The sequence below is a fragment of the Nyctereutes procyonoides genome, unplaced genomic scaffold (assembly GCF_905146905.1).
Source record: "Nyctereutes procyonoides isolate TBG_1078 unplaced genomic scaffold, NYPRO_anot_genome, whole genome shotgun sequence".
Classification (NCBI taxonomy): Eukaryota; Metazoa; Chordata; class Mammalia; order Carnivora; family Canidae; genus Nyctereutes; species Nyctereutes procyonoides.
Window position 1 is genome coordinate 15,640,446 of NW_026575139.1, and position 15,921 is coordinate 15,656,366.

The following is a 15,921-nucleotide window of genomic DNA, read 5'->3' on the forward strand; positions in this document are numbered from 1 at the left end:
TATTCCTTTCAAAAGTTTGCTTACATTCCATTGGACAAATTAGCTTAATTTGATGCCCCATTCCTGGAAGTGTCCCTTGATAACCTGGTAATCTCATCATCATTCCTAGATTCTAATAGAAAGAAGTTCCAAAACACATCCACACTTTTTAAAAGTTACTGAATATCATATATACGTGTGTGTACCTCATTAAAATATTTGGCGATTTAAAATTTCACTGGTTTATACTCATCTTCAAGATGGCACTCTCTTTTAGATACTTGAGTTTTTACTTTTGTTTTTGCTTTATTTTTAAGACTTTGTATCTTGAAATAATTATAGACTCACAGGTTGCAGAAAAAGTATATACAGCTCTATGGATGTTTGCGTTTTGTTGTGAACCTGATCATTGGAAAAATAATGTATTCATTTTATTTTGTGGGTACACATATTCAATATTATACTTTTTGAAGCCATCAAAATGACTGAAAATACTTAGAGCACGCTGGTTTATGTAATTTCTGTAATAAAGTCAATTTCAATTATTTAGTTACCATTGAAGACCAAACCTTACTGCCTCATTTACCACAAACTCACCATGTGAGTTTCATGTATGTAAGAAATATCTTAATGTAAAAATTTATAAAATGTATATTTTGGTAGGTGATCAAATTCTCTAGTTTTATAGTTTTACATAAAAACATATTAGTAAATTATTTGAGACTTGTGTTAGTATAGTTCCATAGACCTAGCCCATATTTCAAATGTTCTATTACATTAATTTCTCAAAATAAGTCAATGAATTTAGAGTAACTATTATTCTTCCCAATTTTGAAATGAAGTTTTAGTGGCTTAGAGAGCTGGATGATTCATCTTTGTTTATGTCGCTGGCCCATCTCAGACCACATTCTACTACGTTCCATAAACTTTTTTTTTTATGTGGTACACCATAAATAAGAATTTTCTATAAATAAGGGGAATTATATTAATGACTTTTATATCTTATTATCACTAGATTTGAAGGTTATATTTGATACACAACTTCAACTGATAGAATCTTGTCAAATACAACAACTAGTCTTTCAAAATTATCCTTGGTGAGTACTTCTATTTACATTTGTTAATCCTTTCTTAAAAGATTAATTCAACAAGCATTGAAACATACCTGGGCAGGAAAATAGTTGATTCTCCAATAAATTATAGTTAAATCTAAATGGAATTAGGCAGGCTATTTGAACCTTCACATTTTGGCTGATTATTGTTGCAATATTGCCTGGATTTGGTTAGTGCAAGTGTTACATCAAGATCACTGCATTGTTGTTGTTGCTTTCTTTAGAGTTCAGCAAAAGTCTAATTGTATTTTTTTCCCCATTTGTGTGTCTTAGGCCCTTCATCCCATGGCTATGCCTTCTTAAAGAATGGAATTTTTAAGCTTCAAATATGTTCATATGAAGAGGAAAACTAGTTATTATTCTCACATCCTAAACATTCATGAAAGGTATTTGTTTCAGCCAGTTCACTGCTGGCCAATGCAAAGCCAAGAGTTAAAGAATGGGTCACGGGGCAGTAACATTTTGGTGGCAATGGGGAAAAGAGATACCGTCAAATTTTTGTTCTCCAAATCTTCAGTAATTTTCCTGTGGTCTTGCAGCTAACCTCTTTTGCTCCTCAACTGCACCACCAATGTGTATAAAGATATCTCCCTTGACTATTCAGATCAATCAACGAGTGCACATGGACCCACAGTTACAGAAAAGCACAGTGGGGAATACAAAGAAACAGTACATGCTTTCCAGTGTCCAAACATTTAGGTCAGTGTTTATGCAAAATTGGTGGCCCTCTTTAACCCTGTTCTGATGTAACATAACAAACAAATAGGCCTCCTCACAGGAGAGAAGCCATGCACATGAACATAATTCATAAGTTAATTAGCACAGTCTACTGTGGCCAAGTAGTGACAGATGTGACACCTGCTTTCAGGGAAAAAATGAGAAAGAAAGAACAGCAGAGGTCAGTTTCTTCTCTGGGGAGGTTTGTGGTCACATACAGGTCACATTAACTGGCATCGAAAACAGCATTTTTAATGGACCAAAGTGTCTTTGAAAGGCAAATTATAAATATCAGCGTGATTAAAAACAGAAACTCCAACCAAATGAATAGTCAAATATATGTAGTAGGGGGAGAGGCTTCTACATAGCTTCAGGTGTTTAGAACATTAAAATGTTTTTCATATTTAAAAAAATCAATTGATTTGCCTATTATATTATCTAAAATTTTTCCGTAAAATTTCTTTTTAATTAAAGAGAACTGTTATTAAACTGACCAAATCTTTATACAGAATAAAGCCAGCAGTGGAGGGAAGTGGTTTATAGTAATATGTGAAATTTATTGTGTTTTACCATGATATATAATATGGGTGAAAATAATACCACCATCTAAGAATTCCAACTTAGCCTGTTTTGAGTCAAAGTAGGATGATCTATGCCCATGAATTTATGTAGTATTTGATTGAAACAATTGTTCCTTGTCAGGGTTGCAAGAATTCAGTGCCTGTTTGTGCTATCTGAAACACCAACCAACAAACACACATAATACTGTCACCACCCACCCATTCAAGTGTTGGCTTGTTTTCATCCCTAGGCTAAGGCAAACGTTTCCATGCAGAAAACATATAGGGGAGAACTCTGCAGACCAACACATCTGGGGGAGTGAAGAGAGGCAGGAGGGGGCAGAGACAGAAGTGGAACTTGAAAACAATTGCAATTGGAGAGAAGGAGAAACCTTACTTTGTTCACACTTTCTAGAGTCCTGGGCTGGATCTGAAATTTAAACTGACAGAGACGGGCTTGCAGGAGAAAAACATGCAAATTTACTTCAGTTTTACATGACACAGGAGACTTCATTACAAAATAAAGAGCCTAAACAAAAACAAAAACAAACAAACAAAACCCAAAAAATCCACCCCAGATTGCTGTTAAATTTTATGTTAAATTTGATTAAGGGTGCATGATCCTGGGGAGATATGACAGGTGGGGAGCATGAGGTAATGGTAGTAAACTGGGGGAAACTGAGGTAGGCCTGTTTGTTTGGAAACTGCTTGTTATCTGTTTGTCTTTAGAGGGAGGGCAGATCTTACAGGAGAGTTTTATAACCTGTTTCAGGGGAAAAGGATAAAGGGGAGGAAGAGATCATAGGGACCATTCTGCTTCTGCCATCTTCTCACACTCCTTCTGTTTAAAACATTTGGTAGGCCCAGGTGTCATATTTTGGGGTAATGTGTCATCACAACCTAAGCCCTAGCTAAACGCACGGTGAACTCAGACACTGGGTTGACCCCAAGAATTGTCCCAAATCGAGAGGGGGGCTTTTGAAATTTCACGACCCTTATTTCCAAACATCATCCAATCACATATATCTTTTTTATTTTTACTTTGTAAAGATTTATTTACTTATTTTAGAGAGAGAGAAAGAGAAAGAGAGAGAGAGGGAGAGGGAGCACAGAGCATGAGGAGCAGAGGGAGAGAGAATCTCAAGCAGAATCCTCTCCACACTGAGCATGGAGCCATATCAGGGCTCCATTCCACCATTCAACATCGCCACCCAAGCCAAACCCAAGAACTGGATGCTCAGCCCACTATGCCACCCAGGCACCCTCACATATATCTTTTTCAAAACTATAACCTGTGAAAACTTAAACTCACTAAAACACCAAAATCAGAATTGTCACTTTTGTTTCTTAAATAAAAAGAATGAGAATCCAGTGACTTATCTAAAACAATGGTTATCCTGAAATAGTCCTTGTATCAGCAACAGCAACATCACCTGGGAACTTACTAGAAATCAAAATTCTTGGTCCCTACCCCAATGCTTCTGATTCAATGACTGGGCCATGCCATAGCAACCTGTGCTTTAAATAGGTCCTCCAGCAAATTCCAATCTACTCTAAGGTTTGAGAACCATTGATTCAGTAGTTTTAAAACATATTTCAATAGTTGGGGGAAAATGCTATTCAGAATTTTTCAAAATTGTAGGGCTGAATTAGAATGAAAGAACAGGTGGAAGCACATTGATGAATTAGATTTTGGTTTATGTGAGTTTTACTCCAGTTTTCTTAACTGTCGGCCTGTTTCCCCTGGTTTCTGCTAGTCATGCAGGTGACATCTGGAGCAATGCACCTGTGGCAAAGACCATATTTGTGCTTTGTCCAACTATGTCCTAAGTAAGTGCAGAGCAGAAAAAAACATATCATTTCACATGAATTGATGGGAAAAAAATAAAGACTTAAGAATGACAAGGATTTCTACTTCAACAAGCCTCAACAAGATCAGGAAATAGCTTGTCTGGGGCTTTATGTGGATCATGCAGTTAAATGTTTATCTTCTATAAATTTAAGATCATCCAAAGCATAATTAAAGATAGGAATTCTGTTCTATACGTTTACACTCAATCCTTTTCTTGTTGAACTGTTCTTGCCTGTTGTTTGCCATTGGAATGAGTTTTTTTCCCCTAGTTTTACATTGCTAGAAGTGAGCTGAACCTAGTCACTTACTTCTATAGAATGAAATACTGGCAGGGGGAAAATAGGACTTTTACAGCAGAAACCTGACAGATACTACTTGAACCAAGTGGTCAAAGTTAGCATCATCTGTAATAAGCCATGTTGAACGTATATACTAAATATCTTCTTCCATGTGTCTGTGTCCTTCTTCTCATTTAGGATCTGCTCAGATGTGACCTTCCAAAGTTATCTCCCACCTACTTCTAGAACTGTCTTTTTCTTTCTTTTTCTTTCTTTCTTTCTTTCTTTCTTTCTTTCTTTCTTTCTTTCTTTCTTTCTCTTTCTTTCTTTCTTTCTTTCTCTTTCTTTCTTTCTTTCTTTCTCTTTCTTTCTTTCTTTCTCTTTCTTTCTTTCTTTCTCTTTCTTTCTTTCTCTTTCTTTCTTTCTTTCTTCCTTTCTTTTTTTCTTCTTTCTCTTCCTTTATTTCTTCTTTCTTTCTTTCTTTCCTTATTTACTTATTTATTTTACAGAGAGAGCAGAAGTAAGCAGGGAGAAGGGGCAGAGGAAGAGGGAAAGAATCTCCAGCAGACTCCCCATTGAGCACAGAGCCCAACTCAGGGCTGATTCCAGGGCCCAAGAGTTCATAACCTGAGCTGAAACCAAGAGCTGAATGCTTAACTGAGTGACCCACTTAGGAACCCCAATTTTAGTACTTTCTATTCAAATATCTGATTTATTTTCTCCAAAGGTTTGTCAATATCTAAAATTATACATGTACATGTACATGTATCTCTACATGCGTTTTGTTATTTACTTGTTTCCTCTGCAAGATAGGAATCGCTGTGAGAGTAAGCAACTTCTTTATTTCTTTCACCAATATCTGCCAAGGATTTATAATAGTACCTGCCATATGGTTAGGCACTCAATCAATACTACTTTTATTTTTAATTTTTAAGATTTATTTATTTATTTATTAATGAGACACACACACACACACACACAGAGGCAGAGACACAGGCAGAGGGAGAAGCAGGTTCCATGCAGGGAGCCCGATGTGGGACTCGATCCCGGGACTCCAGGATCACGCCCTGGACTGAAGGCGGCACTAAACTGCTGAGCCACCCGGGCTGCCTTCAATACTTTTTTAAAAGGGATTTGTCCCAGTCACTTGCAAGCCACATGTATAAAAGGTAAAATTTGAATTCAGTTTTACTCTAAAATCCATCATTTCTTCACCAAGCTTCCACATACATAAATAATATTATCATCACAGTAAGTAATAATAACTAACAGTTACTGACTTGCTCTGTGCTTGAGTGGTTTACATATAGTTGAATCCCACAATTATAGCATGAAGTTAGGTATTATTATCTTGATTTTATAGATGAGGAAATAGGTCCTGAAAGAGTGATATTCCCAAACATCAGGAAGTCACAGACACATGGAGATTGGATACTCAGATACTTAACCATTTTACCAGTGGTATTCAGAATTTGCATCAGGATCACCCGAGGGGTTCTTCCGAACTCCAGCTTCTCTGTTCCTATCTCCAAGGACTCAGATACAGTGGGCACTGGCTGGGAACCAATTATCAGCATTTGAATTCACCCCAGGTTTTTCAAGGCAAGTACCAAACACTGCATTTTGTTAGATTCCAGTACAGCAGACTCTAGTGCCATATGGTGACAGTGGAGAGGAGTAAAAGGATGTAGATTTTTTGAAAATTCCTGCTAAAATCTCAACTGCATAGAAGGAAAGGCACAGTTCAGGGGATGAGCCATAGCAACAATCACTTCTCCCTATGGCCTTCTGGTCAAGTTCAGATCAAGTCTTGTTCTGATTAGCCTGTGGGGACAGATGAGATCAGAGCCAGATTCTGTCTGGCTTCGGGGACATTAACACACCTTTCTGATGGAATGAATGGCTCTTCACTTGGAAAGGTGACAAGAAAGTGAATTTCTTGATGGGTGACTCTGGGCTGTAGGAATAGAGGCGAAATTTTAATCTTAGTGGAGGAAGACTTGCCTTTGACACACCTGACTTTTGACATGAATGTTTTAGCTACTTGTACTCAGGCCTTAAATTGGAGTGAGGGAAAGGCAGGGTCTGTCATTGGCTGATGATGGATTTTCATCAGCTCATAACAAAACTGAATAGCTCAGACAGCCTGTTGAAATAAATTTAATACTATTTTGAAAGAAAAAAAAAGGAAAGAAAGAGTAGATTCATTTTAGGCAGCTAAATTCAATTCTGTGTGAAAGTAAAGCTAACATAATTTGAAATGCCATAAGAACCTTAAATCTCCCCTGGATTTCTTTGCTTGCCCCATCCTCTTTCTGCCATGCCTCTATCTCTTTTCCTTCAATAAGACTAGTTTCTTGTTTCCTGGCCTTGACCCCTTCCTGGAGTGTTTCCTCTGGATATTAACAACGGGACCTAGGACGGTCAAGTATATACTTAGTTGTGAGGATCTGTCCAAAGGTCTTCCCTTGGGATTTCATCCTGCTGCCTGGATGGAAGGTCAGTTAAACTCAAAGAAGGTTCCACATTATATCAGGTCTTTCTGTGTCCCTAAATTGGCAAGAGCACAGCTATATAGCTGCTCATTTGGGGCAAAATTTGATCAATCAAAATGCCTTTTCTATTTCCTGCTGACTTAGTGATACTGATGTCAGTTATTTATCTTTTATATAAACCTAAATGCATACCTTGAATCAATATTAAAGATAGCCATGTGAGCTGAAAATTAATTGTATTTATTGACATACTAAGAAATACATATGAAGTCAAAAGAAGATAAATAAAACTCATAAATTCCTCTACTCAGAAATGACCACAGTTGCTAACATTTTGGGACATCTTTCTAGTCCTTCGTTCTATCCTGTTTCTATATATGTACTGTATACAAGCAGAGATAGATTTTTATTTCAAAGAAACCATGGTTTCTATCCTAGTTTATAACCTATCACTTTCTTTTTCTTGAAATATTATTATACATTATTTTTGATGACTATATATTGCCCAGCTATAGATATATTTTATTAATTTAGCCTCTATTTTTGGATTTTTATGCTATGCCATTATTTGACTCTCCTATTAAAAAGTCTTTAAAGAACATCCTTTTAACACATTCCTATATTTTTCCTGAAGTATACGATTTTTTCTTTCTTTCCTTAATTTATACCTTCCCATTCTTTAGAAGTCTGTCTATTGGTGGTTCTCAAAATGTGGTCCCCAGACTAACAGCATCAGCATCACCAGGATATTTGCTAATGAGACAAATTACTAGGCCCCACTCCAGACCTACTGAATCAGAAATTCTGTGTGTGTGGCCAAGTAACCTGTGGTATAATGACTCCTCCACATGATTCTGATACATGGTAATGCATGAGCACTCTTGGTCTAAGGTATTTGGTGGTTGGAGAGAACTCTCGGGCTAGTGGGTCCACCTGACAGCATGAGCCTGTGCAATGTAAGTCTTATAGCAATGTTGGGATGGGAAGATAGGAATACACATTTTCCAGAAACATTCAATTGTTTGCCTCAGAATATAAATTTAGCTAACTCTGTGAATAACAAGTTTTCTGGCAGGACATTTTGTGGCCTGACCATATACAGACTGACTGGCCTTCATTCTCTCTCATCTGAAGAGCTGCTCTCAGCCACTGAATTTTCTCCTTGCATTATTCCCCCTTCCTATGAGCCAGTCTTCATTTAACACTCAAAGTTTTATTTTTGCTTCTAAAAATGATATGTAACTCCTGCTTGAAAACCCATCAGTTATTTCTCCTTGTCTACTGAACAAAATTTAATTCATCTGTTTGGCATTTAGGGCCCTTCCTAGCCTGGTCATTACTTACTGTTTGAATCTCATCTGCCACCATGCACCCATGCATTTTGAGCCATATTAGTCACTTTGGGTTCCATGTATAAGCCTTTCTTTTTCAGGAATCCATGTCTTAATCCTCAACTTGAAATATCCTTCTAAACATTTATCGTACAGAAAAATCTATTCTGTCTTTAGAACTCACTCAAGTATCACCTTATTTGTGAAGTTTTCTGTTATTTCAATTCATTATAATTATTTGAATGTTACTTTATTCACACCTTAACATGAGTCTCTCCCACTGTCTTGTAAATTATGTAGTGTCTTTTTCCCACCACTTGAGTGTAGAAATCAGGTGTTATCTTTGTAAATCTCAATACAATATCAAGCACTTAGGGGTGTTCAATAATATTTAAATGCTAGAATGAATCTTGAAAATTCAAAATTTCCAATATGTATGGAAGATTATATTACCATCAAAAATTTAGATGCCATACAAATTTAGTATTATTGAAAATATTAAAGAGAAAGTACTATTAGTTCAATGAGAAATAGAATTAATAAACACTTTATATAACAGGGCAACTTAAAGTAATTTTTTAAAGCTAAACTGAAAATAATTTGACAACCAAATGTTAATTTGGTGAATTATTTTTATCTTGTTTTATTGTTCTTTTATTCAGAGAAATACAGAAAACTAAAATTATTTTGGCCTTACTTTATTGGTTGGAATGTGAAGTTGAAGATACATTGCCATATGATAAAATAGAGGTGAATTTCTTTTAAATATTATTTATTTATTTATTTGAGAGAGAGAGAGAGAGAGAGAGAGACTGTGTGTGTGTGTGTGTGTGTGTGTGTGTGTGTGTGTGTGTGCATGAGTTGGGGAGGAAAGGACAGAGGGAGAGGGAAAAATAGACTTCACACTGAGCAAGTAGCCTGACGCAGGGCTCGATCTCAGGATCCTAAGATCATGACCTGAGCTGAAGGCAGCCCCTTAACTGACTGAGCCATGCAGGGCCCCCTAAAATATAGACAATTTTAATGGAATAATATTATACTGCTGAAATTGATATTTATAAATGTAATTTGCAACCCACTATATTCTAAAAAAGACCCGACTAGATGCATAATGCTTTACATAGAAAGATGATTTCAGCACCCTTCCTAAACTGTTATTCCCACCCCCTTCTCTTTATTGTTGTTTATCAAGTTTTCATAGCCTCTGCTGACCAGCTTCAGGGAGATCAGTTACACCATGCCACCAAAAATTGGTTATTTCAGGGTGCCTGGCTGGCTCAGTTGATAGTAAATGGGACTTTCAATCTTGGGTTGTGAGTTCAAGCCCCACATTGAGTATAAAGTTTTCTTGAAAAAAAAAGGAAGGAAGCAAGGAAGGAAGGAAAGAAGGAAGGAAGGAAGGAAGGAAGGAAGGGAGGGAGGGAGGGAGGGAGGGAGGGAGGGAGGAAGGAAGGAAGGAAGGAAGGAAGAAAGAAAGGAAAGAAAGAAAGAAAGAAAGAAAGAAAGAAAGAAAGAAAGAAAAGAAGGAAGCAAGGAAGGAAGGAAGGAAGGAAGGAAGGAAGGAAGGAAGGAAGAAGGAAGGATGGATTATTCCATTACTTTCTTCAGTGACCTGAGGGAAATGGTCAGTCCTTTAGGGTCCCATAAATCTCTGTCTCTCATTGAAGAACACACATTCCACCTCCCATGTTACCCAGTGATTTGGGGCAATAGGCAGACATACAGTAGGACATGAGGTAGTTTAGTGTTGAGGAAGTTTCTGCCACACTGAATGGTCCTTCCAGTGCCTTAGGACACGATCTTCATGTGAAATGCCTGTGCCTAGTGTAAGAAGGAAGTATTTCCTCACACTTGGAATGCCTGACAGATTTCAATAATATGCTATCTGAGTAAGGATTAGGCAAAAATAATTAACTTAATAATTAATATTTTAATGTTAAACAAGACATTCCTATATCAGATTCATAATTCAAGCACTCGGCAGGGACCTTGGAAAGAATGGACTATTGCTCATTTTCTTTTAGAAAACGTCAACTATATGAATCCCATTCCTTCCTACCCAAACTTTGTTTGAGGATGAAATCCAAGGGTTTGTGAAAAATACAGATATGGGGCTATATAGTACATTTACTCATTCAATGCTTACCAGTAGAGAGGGAGTGGGGGTTGGACAAAACAGGTGAAGGGAAGTGGAAATACAGGTTTCCAGTTATGGAATAAATGCCATGGGGATAAAAAATACAGTAGAGGAAACATGGTAAATAGTGTTGTGATAATGTTTTATGATAGCTACACATGTAGTGAGCGTACCATGACACATAAACTCCTTGGATCACTATGTTGTACACCTGAAACTAATACAACATTGTTTCTCAACTGAACTTCAATAATATGTAAATGCTTGTTATATATCCATTGAAATATTATGCTAGTCACTAAGTATGCCTGGCACACTTGTAAGTGCTGGCACACTGTACATAAGTCAGTAACTCCCATTTCTTTTTTTTTTAAGATTTATTCATTTATTTATGATAGACATAGAGAGAGGCAGAGACACAGGAAGAGAGAGAAACAGGCTCCATGCTGGGAGCCCAACGCAGAACTCAATCCCGGGACCCCAGGATCGCGCCCTGGGCCAAGGACAGGCGCCAAACCGCTGAGCCACCCAGGGATCCCAGTAACCCCCATTTCTATAGGGTGGAATGGATAATAAAGAAGTAAAGAAATACAGGGTGCTTAGCTGATTCAGTTGGCAGAGCATGTGACTCCTGATCCTGGGGCTGTTTCTGCAATTATCAGATGCATATGCTACTTTGGGTAGGGGACTGAGACACAGTAACTTAGCCACCCTGGGACTTCTGCTAAACCATCTAATACGGAAGATTGCCTGGTTCTGGTGGCCCATTTAGAGAAGATTCCCTAATGCTGAAAATATGCTGCATGCTAAAACCCAACAATTCCACTCTGAAGTGTATGCCCAACAGAGATGTGCACCCATGCTTACTGACAAAATGTACAAGCAGCACCAACTGCAAACACCCCAATCGCTCATCAACAGTAATATGTGATGTGTATATTTTTATAAAATAAAATAGTGTAAATCATAAGGAATGAACTAACTACAAGTATATATGATAATATGAATAGTATTCACCAACATGATGTTGAGTGAAAAAGATCGAAGGGAAAGAAGTAGATACTGAAAAACTGTGTGTGTGTGTGTGTGTGTGTGCGTGCGTGCGTGCGTGTGTGTGTAGGTGTCTGCAGTTACCCTAAGATACTAGAAACATTTTCATGGTGCTATAAATACTCTGATTACTAGTCTGAATTCAGTGTGCTATACAATACAATATTCAGGTGAATTTAGTTTGTGCATCAATGTTAGGGATCTTTTTTCCAGCTTGTTAGGAATTTCCTATAATGGGTAATCTCGTGCTTCCATATTAATGGTAGAGAATATCAAAACATTTAAACATCAAACGGAATATATAAAAAGAAAGAACGTAGGTTTTTGTGTCACCATTGCCCATCCACAAGTATTATACCTTGGGTTATACAAAGTCTGACCAGGCTAAGGTCAGCTACAGGTCAAAGGGTCTGACATGAACCAATCTATACTCCCGAACCCTCCACATTTCAAAGGGCATGAGTCAAGCTTTTTTTTCACACTCATGCCAGTAGAACAGAACACTAGGATCACTGAAACTGTGTTTGGCAGCTTTGGTATAGAGTATATACCGAATTCAACAAAAACTACATCTCTAGAGAGTTACGAGTTACCCTGCAATAGAAGGGTGAAGCTTTGGGTAACTGAGGTCACATCAGTATAAAACATCAAGAGACAAACCATTTATAAGGTTTTGTGTAAGGCCTTCTCTTGACAGTGTTATAAAGGCATTTTTAGTGGCTCACCCCTACAAGAAAGTGGAGCACTGAAGCCCCTGTGGGAATCTCATCATACCTGAAGGATATTGACTCTATTACTTGGAAAAAAATAGAATTTTACAGAAATATTGCTTATATACACAGAATCCTACATGACTTTTCTGTACCTTCTATAATAACAATAAAAAACTTTTCCACCAATATCAGTTGCATCTTGCAATTTCTACCTTTCATAAGGATAAATTACTAATTGTTGGGAATTGTTTTATGTAAACAAATAAATAATGATGCCTATCTCCATGAACATCGTACTTATTCCATTCCACTCCATCCAGGCCCCACTTGAACAAACCCAGGAGTATAAAATTCTTAGTGAATAGCAAGAGAAAAAAAAAAAACTCTAGGAGCATTTATATATTTAACTATTGCCAAGTAAAAGATATTATTTTAATACATAACAGTTTCTTATATTAGGACATGGATCCAAAAGCAGTAAACAAATTATGTTTCTTGTGTAACTGGCTTTCTATGTTCATAAAAATTCCTGTATTTTGCTGACATTATTTCAATCATTAAAAATAAAGAAATCCACCCCCATTCCATATGGCTAATATTTCCTTGATACCTTTGAAACTATTAACAGATTTGGTAGCTCTCTTGTATTCCTTAAATACAACTGTTGGCACATTTCAGCAAATGCTAATAGAAACTTTATTAAAAAGTCTGCCTTTAACAGTCTGCTAGAAAAATTAAAATTAAGAAAAATAACTCATCCATCAAGAACTGCCAGGCTGGATACTTCTCACAGTTTTCTTTCTAGTTTTCTCAACCACTTTGCCCTTCTCTCAACCTGGCCATTTACCAGAAAGCCCGGGACCTACAAGTCAAGCTTTCTCACACTGTAATCTATCCAATTCTCAAGCTAGTAGATGTTAGCCAAACCCTACACTCTCACACAATGTTGTGTCTTGATTAATCATTTGTTAATTTGAAAGCAAAGTGCTATATTTCCTAGTGGAGAAAACCAAAATAATCAGATGGCTTGCATATTGTTTTCCCTATTTTGGCCCAGGGCTGGTGACAGTGAACAAAGCAGAAATTCATCACTTGGGGGAAAGGCTCTCAGTTTTAGGCCTACATCCAGCATGGGCATGGCACACAGAAGTAAAAAATTGAAAGCAACTTTAAAATAACTTTAGATAAAAAAAAAAAAAAAAAAAGATGGGGACCCTTGGGTGGCTCAGCAGTTTAGCGCCTGCCTTCAGTCCAGGGCATGATCCTGGAGTCCTGGGATCGAGTGCCATATCAGGATCCCTGCATGGAGCCTGCTTCTCCCTCTGTCTGTGTCTCTGCCTCTTTTTCTCTCTCTGTGTCTCTCATGAATAAATGAATAAAATCTTAAAAAAAAAGATAAGAATTCATTTTCAGACCTGAAATGTTTAGGGCAAATACTATAATCATTTGAAATCAGATGCTAATAATGCTCTTGAATTATTGTGATGGTCCCAAAAAACAATTATTTGGTAGTGCTTAGGGAACATTATTTTTAATGGCAATCTTTCAGATCTGTGTAGAAGTGTTATTATTCTGCTCTTTCTCTTTTGGTCTGTGGTGGTTTTATCTGTGTGGCATTCTCCTTCCATGAGCTATGCTCCTGGGAGCCTCTTAAACATGACCTCACACTCTCCTCCCCAGTGACAGGTGTGGAACAGTCTCACCCAACAGTACTACCCTACCCACCAACAATAGCAGCTGGTTCAAGAAGTGAGCACAAGAGCCAAGCAGAGACAGATGCTTTTACCTGGAGAGAAATATGGAGACTGGGGAAAAATGAAACAGTCCATCCACATGATTGTTGTCATGCCTCAGCTTGCAGCTGCCATATTCTCTACTACACGGAGAGGTCTGATCTATAGTTAAATAAAATGAGAGAAGAGCACAGACAGGCAGAAATAAGAGCTGGGTGGAAGCTGTGTTGGGGCTCATCTGTTCCTTAAATTCAAGGATCTCTGAAAAGTAGTGTTTGTAAGTGGGCTGAAAACTTCAGTGATGACAAAGTGTATTTCCAGAGGCAGCACATTGTATTTTTTTATAGTTCATATTGTTCTTCCAGGTTATCAAACAAAAATTTCCCCCCCAGAAATTACATTTTGATCGGCTCTCCAGAATAATGGAATCAGCCATCTAACTCTGGTATGACAGCTTTCTACATATTTGAAGCTATCTTACATTCCCTGAGCCTTGTTTTCCCTAAGATAAACATCATCATTTAGCTCCATTAAGAGAGACAAAGCTCTTTGGGACTGAATATGAATCTGGTGCAGCAGGACAGATCTTTTGTTTCTGAGAAGCTTCTCTGCCAGGTCAAGGATAACAAACAAGTAAGACAGTAGAGTCTTTGATGCAATTCGAGTGTAGAAGGGAAGTATAGGAAAGATAGCATAATGCAACACAGAAGAACATCCTATGCTAGAGATAAGATGTTGTGAAGTGTCTCATGAGCAGTATTATTCACATTTTTTTATAAATAGTGGGTGGAATAAAATAGATGAGCAAAAATTTAAAATTCGAACAAAGTTCTGTCCTTTGCCTAGGAAGTGCTAGAGGCAGTTAGTGGGGAAAAGTCATTCAGTAACAAATTAAAAATGGAAAGATGAAGCAAATTTGAAAAATAGTGGCATTTCAGGATTTTCAAGTTGATCAATTTACTGACAGACCATCCAATTTGTTCTTAAAACAGGTTACATAAGAAAGAAGATTAAATTGAGACTACCAAAATATGAAGATCAGAATTTAGACCAAAAACCAAAGTATGATTGGTTGAGGGGACAATTTTCCTTTGTGTGACATCATCCCAAACTCCAGTATTATGTCAATTCTGAGTGGTTTCGGGACAATTCTGTGATCTCTCAAAGCTGGAGTAGTGGTTTTAAAAGGTCTAATAAAAATTTCTAGGGGTATCTGGGTAGCTCAGTAGTTGAACATCTGGCTTTGGCTCAGGTCGTGATCCCGGGGTCCTGGGATCGAGTCCTCTCTCTGCCTGTGTCTCAGCCTCTCTCTCTGTGTCTCTCATGAATAAATAAACAAAATCTTTAAAAAATTCTAGCTTATGTTCTAAAATGACAGTAAAATTATATCCAATTCAATAATCATGCGCCTATTTAAGGTTAAAAGATAGGACCACCTGGGTGGCTCAGTCAGTTAAGCATCTTTGGCTCAGGTTATGGTCTCAGGGTCCTGGGATTGAGCCCCTCTGTCAGGCTCCCTGCTCCGTGGGTAATCTGTCTCTCCCTCTCCTTCTGCCCCTCTCCTACTTGTGCATACTCTCTCTTTCTCTCTCTCAAACAAATAAATACAATCTTTAAAAAACTGTTAAAAGTTAAATTTTAAAAATCGAAATTATTTTAAATTATCTGGGCCAGTAGTTTAGCCTCATACATAAAAAAGTCTTTGTGTGGTAAATCTCAAATAAACCCAACTTAATGTTATTTCAGCGTTTTGACTGAAAAGGGGACATAATACTTTTTTTCAATTCTTTGTAGTTAATTTTTTTCATCTACAGTAGATGACAGTTTTTATATGATTCCAAAGAATACCTGTACCATGCATTTTTTGGTCCTTCACTTGGGCATTCTCACATCCTAGTGACATAAAAGGATTTCTCTAGACTTCACTCTGGGGTGTCATCTCTGTCCTAGTTTATACAATGAAC